Consider the following 10,627-nt stretch of genomic DNA (forward strand, 5'->3'; position numbering starts at 1 on the left):
AACGGAACGTGGAACGTCAAAACGCAGTCACGTTTTCCACCCCCAAAAAACGAACAATATTTCGTCAACTTTTGTGAGTATTTTTGCACACTAACAGTTTTATTTGTTGGCCATTTTATGCATTGCTAGATTCATCAACCCTTTCACAGTCTTTCAGCGCTGAGAATGTGTTCATTGGAGGTAGACAACTGTTGTGAACTGAAATATTTTGAAGGGTGCTGATCCTGGTACATTTATCCAACTTCATGGTGAGAAAGCAAATGGCGAAGCAGAAGTAGGTCATCGCATCGAATTTTTATTCTGGCTTCGTATGTGATTTTGTATAAACAAAGTCTGTGTGATTTATTTGGACTGAAAATAATCAAAGTATGCCCGATTCTGGACCACCCCTAGGGTTTTTTTCCCCATTCTGATCGAGGACAGACGTGATAATTTCACTTGAAGATTTATCGCCCTTCCTTCATTCCGAAACGAAACGTGAATACATCTAAATCTTGTCTGCGGCCTATGCCGTCTCGTTTCACGTTCCGTTTCGCGGGGTGACTCATTCACCAAACGAAACGAGCTGCAAAACGAAACGTGCTGTCTTTTAAATCTCCCTAGTAAAGGGCAGCTGTCGGGTTGCCTGGTCTCAAAAATGCGCGGAGTCGCGTGCAAAAACGCGTTTGAGAGTTTTCCGAGTTGATTCAACTAAAGACTGTTGATTTGGTCCAGAAGAAGACACTTTCATCATTAGTTTGAAACCATTAAAATGCGTGAAACTTTCTGCTAGTTCTTACAATCCGCAAAAAAAACGAAGCAGTTGGCAGGCCGAAACGACTCAAAATCCGCGACCGACAACTCTGTCAGCTCAAGAAAGACGCCACAGCGTTAGCCTTGCTGTGACGTCACTCGAGGACGCCGATAAGGCCGCTGTGAAGTTTACAGTACAATGTAGACTACAGCTGGACATCTGTAATGCTGTACGCGGCGTGTACAAAGTAAAGTATTAGGATGGTAATATCTTCTCAAGACCCACGTTCACATTTTCTCTTCTTTGATCTGACCGACTGCAACCTTTACAAGTCATTTCTAAAGTGGTTCACCCGGTTAAACCATAAAGTTGCTCAACCACAGACCCTCGTGTCCCTTGTCAGCAGACACTGTACACTTATGAAGAAGGTCCGCTTGAGGTGTCACACCAATTACCGTGTACGTGTGAGGTACTGAATTCAAGACAAAAGCCAACTCTGTCGGTGGGAAAATCTAGGAAAGAGATGATGATAATACATCTTCAGTTACTCACTCAAGTAGATAGACGAGATAAGATAAAGGGAAGAGAGACGGAGACAAAGATGAAACAGTGGATCTAGTGTGGAAAATGGGGGAGGGGGGTTCGGCCGCAAAAAATCAAAGATGAATTTGTCAAACTGTGTTTGTGATGGTTATCGTGTGTGTGTGTGTGTGTGTGTGTGTGTGTGTGTGAATCAGAATCAGAATCAGAATCAGAATCAGTCAGAATCAGAATTTATTGTCATTAAAGCACATAGCCTATTGACACATTCAAGATACATAAGTACAGGAAAAAAATAGCAATATAACATAACATACATGTAATACAAAACCAAGTGGAACAGGGTGAACAAAGAGGACCTGAAGATGAGCATAGGTTATTGAGGACAGTCGGAAGACGCATTGCATCTGCGTAGTTGAAAACAATCGTACACATATTTTGCCAATTGCCTTTGGATGTCGCTGTCAGTAAACAGAGAACTGACTCTTATTTCATCACTGCCGGTGGAAGTATTCGGTAATAACTGTTGCCTGAGATGAGCATACATTGTACATGAATCAAGGAAATGAAGTTCATCCTCCACCACTCCACAGTTTCTGCATAGTCTTTCCTCCCTTGGTGTTCCCGTGTATCTGCCCTTTTCGATTTCTAAGTCATGGGCACTTATACGTAGTTTGCTCATAGCCTGTCTGTGTTCTTGTGTTAGCAAAAGATAGGGTTGTAGAGAGTAGTCGTGTGACACTCCCTTGTAAAACTGTAGTTTAGAGGAGTTTCCTTCTTTTTTTGTCCTCCAGAGCCTGACAAATTGAGTTTCTACATGTTTTGTTAGCGCGTGTTTCAGTCTTGCCGGGTGTATTGTGCTTTGGTTTTGCCACACGTGTTTGAAGCCTGAGGAAGTCAGGAACTCGCGTACAAATAAGAGCCATTTATTTTCCTCTTTATGTTCTTGTGAGAGAAGGCTTGAGTAAGTTTGCCTAAGAAGCCCATGTTGGTCAGATTCCATGATGTGTAACCAAAATGATATGATCTGTCCCAATATTTTTGTGCTGATCGGAAATCTGCCCAATTCAGCCAGTACTGGGAAATTCATTGATTTTCTGTGTACTCCTAAAAGTTGCTTGCAGAATTTCATGTGTACGTTTTCATGCGGAAGGACAGTCGTTATACATTTTTCAAGGAGATTATTCTCAAGGTTCTGCGTGTCCTTTAAGTTTATATCTTTGCAGTAAGGGAGCCAAATTTCAGAGCCAAAGGTCAGAATAGGTGCAACTAATGTATCAAAGAGTTTCGCCATTACTGGGACACTTATGTTCTTTGTTCGTACTGCTCGTTTGAGCGAGTGCAGAGCTTTGCTCCCTTGTCGGGAGAGATGGTTCTGTGCCATTTTCATGTCTCCGCGTTTATTGAATATGATACCGAGATATTTGTAGTTGTCTGTAGTATTGATTATGGCATCGCCAATTTTGAAGAAGAGGGGGAGTATGGGTTCGTGCTTGGAGAAAACTATCACCTTTGTTTTTTCGCGATTAATTTGTAATCCCCATTTATTGCAGTATTCATGGAGGCTGTTGAGTTTGTCCTGTAATCCTTTCTTTGTAGTTGAGAGAATAACAATGTCGTCAGCATACATTAGGCATGGCACCGGAACGAGTCCAGCCTCATCCACAGTTGGGGAGTCACAGTCTTTTAAGCTATCAACTATGTCATTAATAAAAATATTAAATAGTGTTGGGCTTAGAGTATTACCTTGGAGAACACCTTTTCTTACTGTGATTTCCCGCGATAGGCCGACTTCTGTCTTTGAGCATACGGTTGCATTATTATACATTTCTTGCACAACTTGCAGTAGTTTGCCTCCTATCCCTATCTCCTGCATCTTATATAGTAATCCTGTGTGCCATATACTGTCGAATGCCTTAGCGAAGTCAATGAAACAGCCGTACAGTCTGCCATTTGTAGTTCTGAGGGTATCATTGACTAGCTTTTTTAGGATGAACACTTGGTCTTGCGTTCGAGACGATTTTCTGAAGCCGGCTTGCTCTTTAGCTAGCAGGCTGTTGTTCTCGAGGAAGTTTGTTATTCTATTGTTAATGACCTGACAGAAAAAGTTTGCCATTGTGTTGTTAAGAGTGACGCCTCTGTAGTTACTAGTGTTGTGTGGGTCTCCGTTTTTGAATATGGGCACATTCACTCCTTTCTTCCATTGTTCGGGATATGTTCCATATTGTATTAACTGGTTGAAGAGCTGTTGTATGATAGGCCTCAATACAGGGAGACTTGTTTTGATCATTTCATTTGTAATACCGTCTATTCCTGGAGATTTTTTCAGCTTTATATTTCGAGCAGCCTTTTCTATCTCTGTGGCTGTTATTGGAAAATCTAGTAGGTTTGTTTGATGTGTTTGTTGAGCTATCTTTTCTTTCATGATTGAATCACGAGTACCGTCTATCTCGGTGTTTTGACCGAGCAGCTTCTCAAGGTGGGCAATCCATTTGGCTCCACTCACTTGCGTCTGGTTCCGGTTGTGTGCGGACTCTGAGTCCTTGAGTTGCTTAATTAGTTTCCATACAGAGGAAGGGTCTTTGTCCATTGCTTCATTTAACATTGTGACCAATGAGGTTTTGTAGGTTAGTTTCTTTTTTCGTAGTTGGCTGTTGTACTTTTTTCTCTGTGCAAAATATTTTTCTCTTACACCGCGGTTGAAGGGGTCTCTATTTAGGGCATTTAGGAGTGACCTAACTTCTTTTCTTTGTTTGTCACATTCGTTGTCAAACCATCTTTTGTTACATCTTCGTTTCTTAGTGTTGGCCTTTTTAGTTCGGCAGGTTAGTGATATATCGGCAGCCGATCGGAGAATATTTGTGAGCTCCTCAACACGAGTGTTTATGTCATCAGTATTCTGTGAGCATGTGCTGGTGGTATTGCTTAATTTTTGCTGCAAATTAAAAATAGATGTTTGAACTGGCGCTATGTTCAGTGCAGCTTGAAATCGTTTTGCTGATTCTTCAGTCCATATATATGAAACAGCCGCCGTGACCGGGGGTTTGGTTTTTATGCAGTTTGTTGTCCCTGTGGAGTGTAAGGAGAATGAACCTTCAGCCTTATTTTTTGTACAGACAGGAAGATATATACATAATTCTAATGGACAGTGGTCAGAATATTTAGATAAGGCATGCACTGTCATGGAATGAACATCTTTCAATAGTGTGTTAGAACATATGAAATAATCGACAACACTCGCTCCAAGCGGTGTAATACAAGTAAAATGTCCTTGTAGATCGCCGATTGTTCTCCCATTGAGAATACACAGATTGTTATCCAGGCAGGCATCCACGAGTTTTCGCCCATTTTTTTGGACTAAAGCGTCCATCGATCGGCGAGCATGCACATTATCAATGGTGTAACACTCTGGCAGTGTGTATCTGTTTTCAGATTCAGAGTCATTAGTAATATAGTCCATTAGTAGACCGGTTCTTGCATTGAAGTCCCCACATATAATCACTTGTCCTTTATTAGAATATTCCTGGAGTTCTGCTTCCAGTCTTTCCCAGATTGCGGCACAGTGGTCCCGTCCAAAAGTGGAATACTCTGGAGGTGCGTAAATGCATCCCACATACACAGTCTCTTCTGTTCTGTGACTAATTTTAAACCATGCAGTATCGCTGTTATTTTCGGGTATAAATTTGACATGTTGTTTTATAGCATCCCTCACATATATAGATATTCCTCCAGATGCTTTTTGTGCTCTAGCACGTCTCTTTCTACAGTAATGCACAGGTACAAATCCTGGAATTGAAACATCCCGACAGTTATCTTTATCTAGGTGTGTTTCTTGCATACATATAAAATCGTACTTGACTAGTTTATCTATAATTTGCTGTTCCCTCAATTTATTCGTCCTTAAGCCATCTATGGTCTCTCTATATCCTTTGATGTTCCATGATAGGATTCTATAAGCTTGATGGGCACACATTCTGGTACGTTATACACATGTAAGATCGTCGGTGCCCTGCCCTAATAATCGTCTTCTAATAATAGGCCTTCTGACTAAAGTGTCACATTGCCATACTTTCTATGTGTTTACTTGCCGTTAGTACCATCTGTTGTGGTAGTGGCTTCGTTGTTCCCTCTGGTGGTGGTGGGCGTGGTCGTCGTCCCAGTTGTGGTGGGCGTAGTTGTTGTGCCGGTAGCGGTGGGCGTAGTTGTCGTCCCGCCGTTGAGGGTGATAGTCGTCTCTCCGACTGTTCCCCTTGTGTGGGGGATAATCCCTGTGTCGCCAGTTGTCATGACGACGCGGGGTGTGTGTGGGGCCGTAGTCGTGAATCTTTGCGTCGTGGTAGCTGCGGCGTTGGTTGTCGTCCTGACGACGCGGGGAGTGTGTCGGGTTGTAGTCGTTGGTCTGTGTGTCGTGGTAGCTGCGGCGTTGGTTGTCGTCCTTCCGTCTTCGCCTGGGCTGTTGGTGGTGGTCAGGTTGGCTCGTCCTTGTGTCGTGATGTTTCCTGTCATTACCGTTTGTTGAGCGGCGTGGAGACGGGTAGGGTCGCCTTTCTGCCTTTGTCCAGAACAGGGCGTGCACATGTCGGCCGATGTTCGCTGCTAGCACACTTGTTCCCCGTTGACTAGGGTGGGTGCCGTCTTGTCCCCAGTAGCCCCGATTCGTTGATTTCAGGGTGGAGTGGTCAATGAAGGAAACCCTGTCTTCATCGTGTAGCTCTGCAAATACAGCCGCATTCAGCAGCTTGACCTTGGCGCTCATGTCCCTTTTTGCAGTTGTCGTTTCACTGATGACGACTTTTGTGGTCGGATAGCTTTTCAATAGCTGTTTTGTGGCGTTGATGATCAGGGGAGCAGTGTCTTCTGCGGTGCCAGTTTTCAAGTCGTTGACCCCGACATGCAGCAGCACTGCATCAGGTGTGGTAGCTTTTTGCTTTGCGATGTTCAGCTCACTGCATGTGTATTTTGCTACCTTGGTCACCCGGAGGCCGTACGAGTGGCCCAGTCTCTTTTCGTCCACTCCTTTCAAGACAGAGTCGTGGAACATGACGAGGTAGGGGAGGTTACTGTCAGTGTCCTCTTCTTCGTCGCTTTCGTCATCATCGCTTGTGCTGGAGTCCTGGGAACTGAGAGAGTTATTTTTCTCTCTTCTGGCCTCTCCAAGGTCACCGTGGGAGGGGGAGGGGGAGGGGGAGTTGGAGTGGTTCGGAGAGGGTCCGGTGATGGTGCTGCTGTTGGTGGGGAGGGTGGGTTTCTTGGGTGGGTGGTGGGGGGTGCTTTTCCTTCCCTTATTGGTCTGGGGGCTGCGGTCAGTCATTGATGGCGGTGGGATAAGAGCGGAAGCAGCCTCTGAGTATGAAGGGGGGGTGGTGGTGGGGAGGCCAGTCAATGCAACATCTGTTTGGCATGCTGACTGCTGGGTGTGGGTTACAGCATCGACGCTGACCTCCTTGCCTGCTTTCCGTGTGGGCTTTACAGCCTTTGCGATAAGCAGCGGCAGGGTTTCGGCTCTCGTCTCCTCGTTGCGTTGTACTTGTTCTGTCATATTACGCACACCCTCCGCAAGATTGCTCATGATTGCCATCATGTCTTGATGGTTAAACTGTACCATATGATGCAGCGTTGTGTAGTTGTCACTGACATTGTCCAGGGAGTGGTGTGTAGTCTCCGAACTTTGTACAGTCTTTGAGGCGGTGCATTGGGCAGTGTATTCCTCTTCCATCCTTTCATCGATAAATGGTTTTGCACACACAGCACATGTATACTTCCTTGAAGTGTTGGCCAGCACGCACAGTTGGTAGAGTGGAAGTTCTGTGCAGTTCCAGTGAATCTTTCTACTGCATTTGTCACATTTCACTGACTTGCATGTTTTCCTTTCACCACACGGACACTCGGCATCGGTGTTGTCAGTAGTTGTGGTGTTGTTGTCGTCATTAGTGGGAACATCCTCCTTTTCTCGACAGTTCCCCGTTGCATCTTGTGGGTTACTGGCATTGTTTCCATTTGTTGCTTCATTCTCAGGGTTTTCCTCCTCGAAAATATCTGGGTATGCGTGGCCAGCTTGATTCATGGCCATCTTGGCTTCAGCTATTGTTTCAAACGATTGATGGCTGGCTCCGGGGAATCCGTTTACTTCACGCGAGGCCTGGTTCCAGGTTTTGTAGATGCCTGGCCTTCTTCCGACGTTGACCGCGTAATATTTCTGAACGTCTTTTTTCCCCGTCATTGTTGATGTGGGCGTATAGAAGTCGATTTGGGCAGAGCGATCCGAATGCACGTGTTACTCGGTCGCCATCTTGAACACATCAAGTGTGTGTGTGTGTGATAACACGTATGTGTGTGTGTGTGTATATGTGTGATAACACGTGTGTGTGTGTGTGTGTGTGTGTGTGTGTCTGTGTGTGTCTGTGTGTGAGTGTGTTTGTGTGTGTGTGTTTGTGTTCCTCGACGCCGGCGTGACAATATCTGCCAATAAGTTGAACAAAAACAGGGTTCAAGTGGAACAAAAGCAGGAGGGGGACGGACGACATGTTACGAACTCCGTTTTTTACTGCGAAATTTTGGCCTGGGAGAAGTCAGCCCATTCTAAGTTTCTCTTCACCTACCAGTGAAGTATGCTTGAGGGCTTGACTAGACAACCCGATTGCGCCCATTACACGGCATAAAGAGAGCACCGTTCAACCCGGCCGATTCCGCGGCTGACGTCACGCGTCCAAGGGAAGTAATTTTCGAGCGGGCTGCATTGACTCGGCCAAGAATGCAAACTTTCTTTGAGAGACATTGTAGCATGTCTAAAGTCTTCGGACTTGTGTTATCAAGCTGTCAAAATCACCAAGTAACTTTTAAGTATAGTTTCAGTTACATGATAACTCATTCTAAGGAACAGATTTTGAGAGCCACAACCCGACAGCTGCCCTTTAAAAAAAAACCCATGATTTATTGATGCGATTGTGACACTTTTCTTATCTCTTGTCTAAATGAACCGGAAGTTTGTGTTCCCCCAACAAATGGGAAAGTCGAGACTTTTGATGGCGGCCACCATGCGCGAAATCCCAAACCCTGCTGCAGGTCGTGAAATATTGGAGCAACAGATTCAAAATGACGTACACACTGTGACGCAATCAACATTATTTTGGGTCAGAAGAATGACCAAAGTGATACTTTTTTTTTCCTACGAAGATCTTGTGGTTGTAAAGAAAAAAGTAACGCCAGCGAGAAATTGGTGAGTAAGTGTGTGTGTGTGTGTGTGTTTATGCGTGTGTGTGTGTGTGTGCACGTGTGTGTGTGCGTGTGTGTCTGACTGTGTGTGTGTGTGTGTGTGTGTGTGTGTGTGTGTGTGTGTGTGTGTGTGTGTGTGTGTGTATGTGTGCGTGTGAAGTTTGCGTGTGTATGTGTGTGTGTGTGTGTGTGTGTGTGTGTGTGTGTGTGCAGGGGCGGATGGGGGGGGGGGGGGGGGGGTTACAGGGGTTTCGCCCCCCTCGGCTGTCAAAAAAATTCTGTCTGTGAATGTTGTTGTTGTTTCTGTCTGTAAAAGCCGGGGGAAGAGTTAATTGTTTAATCAGTTTTTACTGCCACTTCTATGCGACATGTCTTCCTTCTAACCATACTATTATGATGTCGGGAGCAGATATATATCAGTGAACATAAATTGCCATTATTTAATACTAACTTTAAAAGAAATAATGAGTGGCTGCTGACACCAGTTGATCATGTTTAAAATCAAGGATAAGCCACAAATTGTTTAAAAAATAGCTAAAATTCTTCTGCTTCAGGGGGGCCACGCCCCCTGGACCCCCCAGGTTGTAACCCCTCCCCCCCCCCCTCGGGCATAACTGCTCCGCCCCTGGTGTGTGTGTGTGTGAGAGTGTGTGTGTGTGTGTGTGTGTGTGTGTGTGTGTGTGTGTGTGTGTGTGTGTGTGTGTGTGTGTGTGTGTGTGTGTGTGTGTACACTGAGCACAAAAAGGATATTTTATGAGGTATAGCCCAGATGTTAAACAGCAGTTTTGGGGTCAGAAAGAGACGTGTATTTAAAGATCAGTCTCTCTTCTGCTCAAAAATGTGTTTCCTGGATCTGAGCAATATTTGGGTATGACGTCACGGGTCCGTGACCACGCCTACCCTCAAAAATGGTGGTTTTGACGGCATGATTCACTTTCAACCGTCGAAACGGTAACTTAAACTGAAAGATATTTTACATTTTTTACAACAAAAAGTTTATTGGTGTCTTACCTAACAGGCCATACACATTTCGTTTAAATTCACCACGCAGTAATTAGGCTGACCCAGCGTGTAAAAGAGAGCGACCACAATCCTGGAAAAGGGCAAAAAATCCTGGGTTTTTATGGTGTTTTTGCTAGGTAGCCGCAGTTGATATGCAATAAATCTAAAACAATACAACATTTTAACGTTATCAGTGTCTGATTGTGTGACAGGGTGTGAATGTTGTTTTGATTTCTCGTTTCTTTGTGATGGCTTTAATTTTATAAAACCAAAATTTAATTATATGTATTATTATATTGAAACAAACCATTTTGTCAGTAAGTCTTGTGTGTGTTTGTGGTAGTTATTAGTAGTGAAAATGCATATGTATGCATTATTAGTGTATATGTACATCTTAAGTGTATGAGTTTAGCATGCGACGTTCGTCGTTTCGAGCCGCTGAGGTGGTTGTAGGAAACTATGATCAGGGCTGGTTGGGGGCCGGTTGGGATTGGTGGGGGGGGGGGGGGGGGGGGGGGGGGGGGTTGGGGGTGTAGCACGAGAAAATTACTCCCACGAGAATTTTTACTCCGGAGCAAAACATTTCGCAATAAAATTGTACTCCCTTTACAAAAAAATTACTCCACCACAACACGAGAAAATTACTTCCAACGACAGGTGTGTTCCTAGTCAACATTTCGGTCAAAAATGTTACTCCCCTGGCGAATTAATAACGAATAAATTATTCCACCTTAACACGAGCAATTTACTGCCCACGCCAGGTACACGCAACTTTTACTCCCCTGTCCCCTGTTAGTCTTGGTGGTGGAAGGGGTAGCGCGACATTTGGTTGCGCGAGATCACATACATGTGTTGGTTTTATCCCTTCGCCCGCAATCCCATTTTCGCGTACGAGATTTTTACTGGAAGTAAACAATTTGGGGAGTCAAAATTTTGTGGAGGGAGTAATTTGTTCGTACCTTGGAGAGTTCTTTTTCTCGTAGGGAAGGTGTACTCGGAGTAAGAAATTCGTACGAAATATTTACTCCAGAGTAAATTTTTCGTGGAGTAAAAATGTCGTGTTTCACCGGTTCAAATTTTAGTACAGCGCACCTATGATTGCTGCTTACTTGATGCTCACAATAATGACCATAGATTTGA

Source organism: Littorina saxatilis, linkage group LG16 (genome assembly GCF_037325665.1).
Source record: "Littorina saxatilis isolate snail1 linkage group LG16, US_GU_Lsax_2.0, whole genome shotgun sequence".
NCBI classification, from domain to species: Eukaryota; Metazoa; Mollusca; class Gastropoda; order Littorinimorpha; family Littorinidae; genus Littorina; species Littorina saxatilis.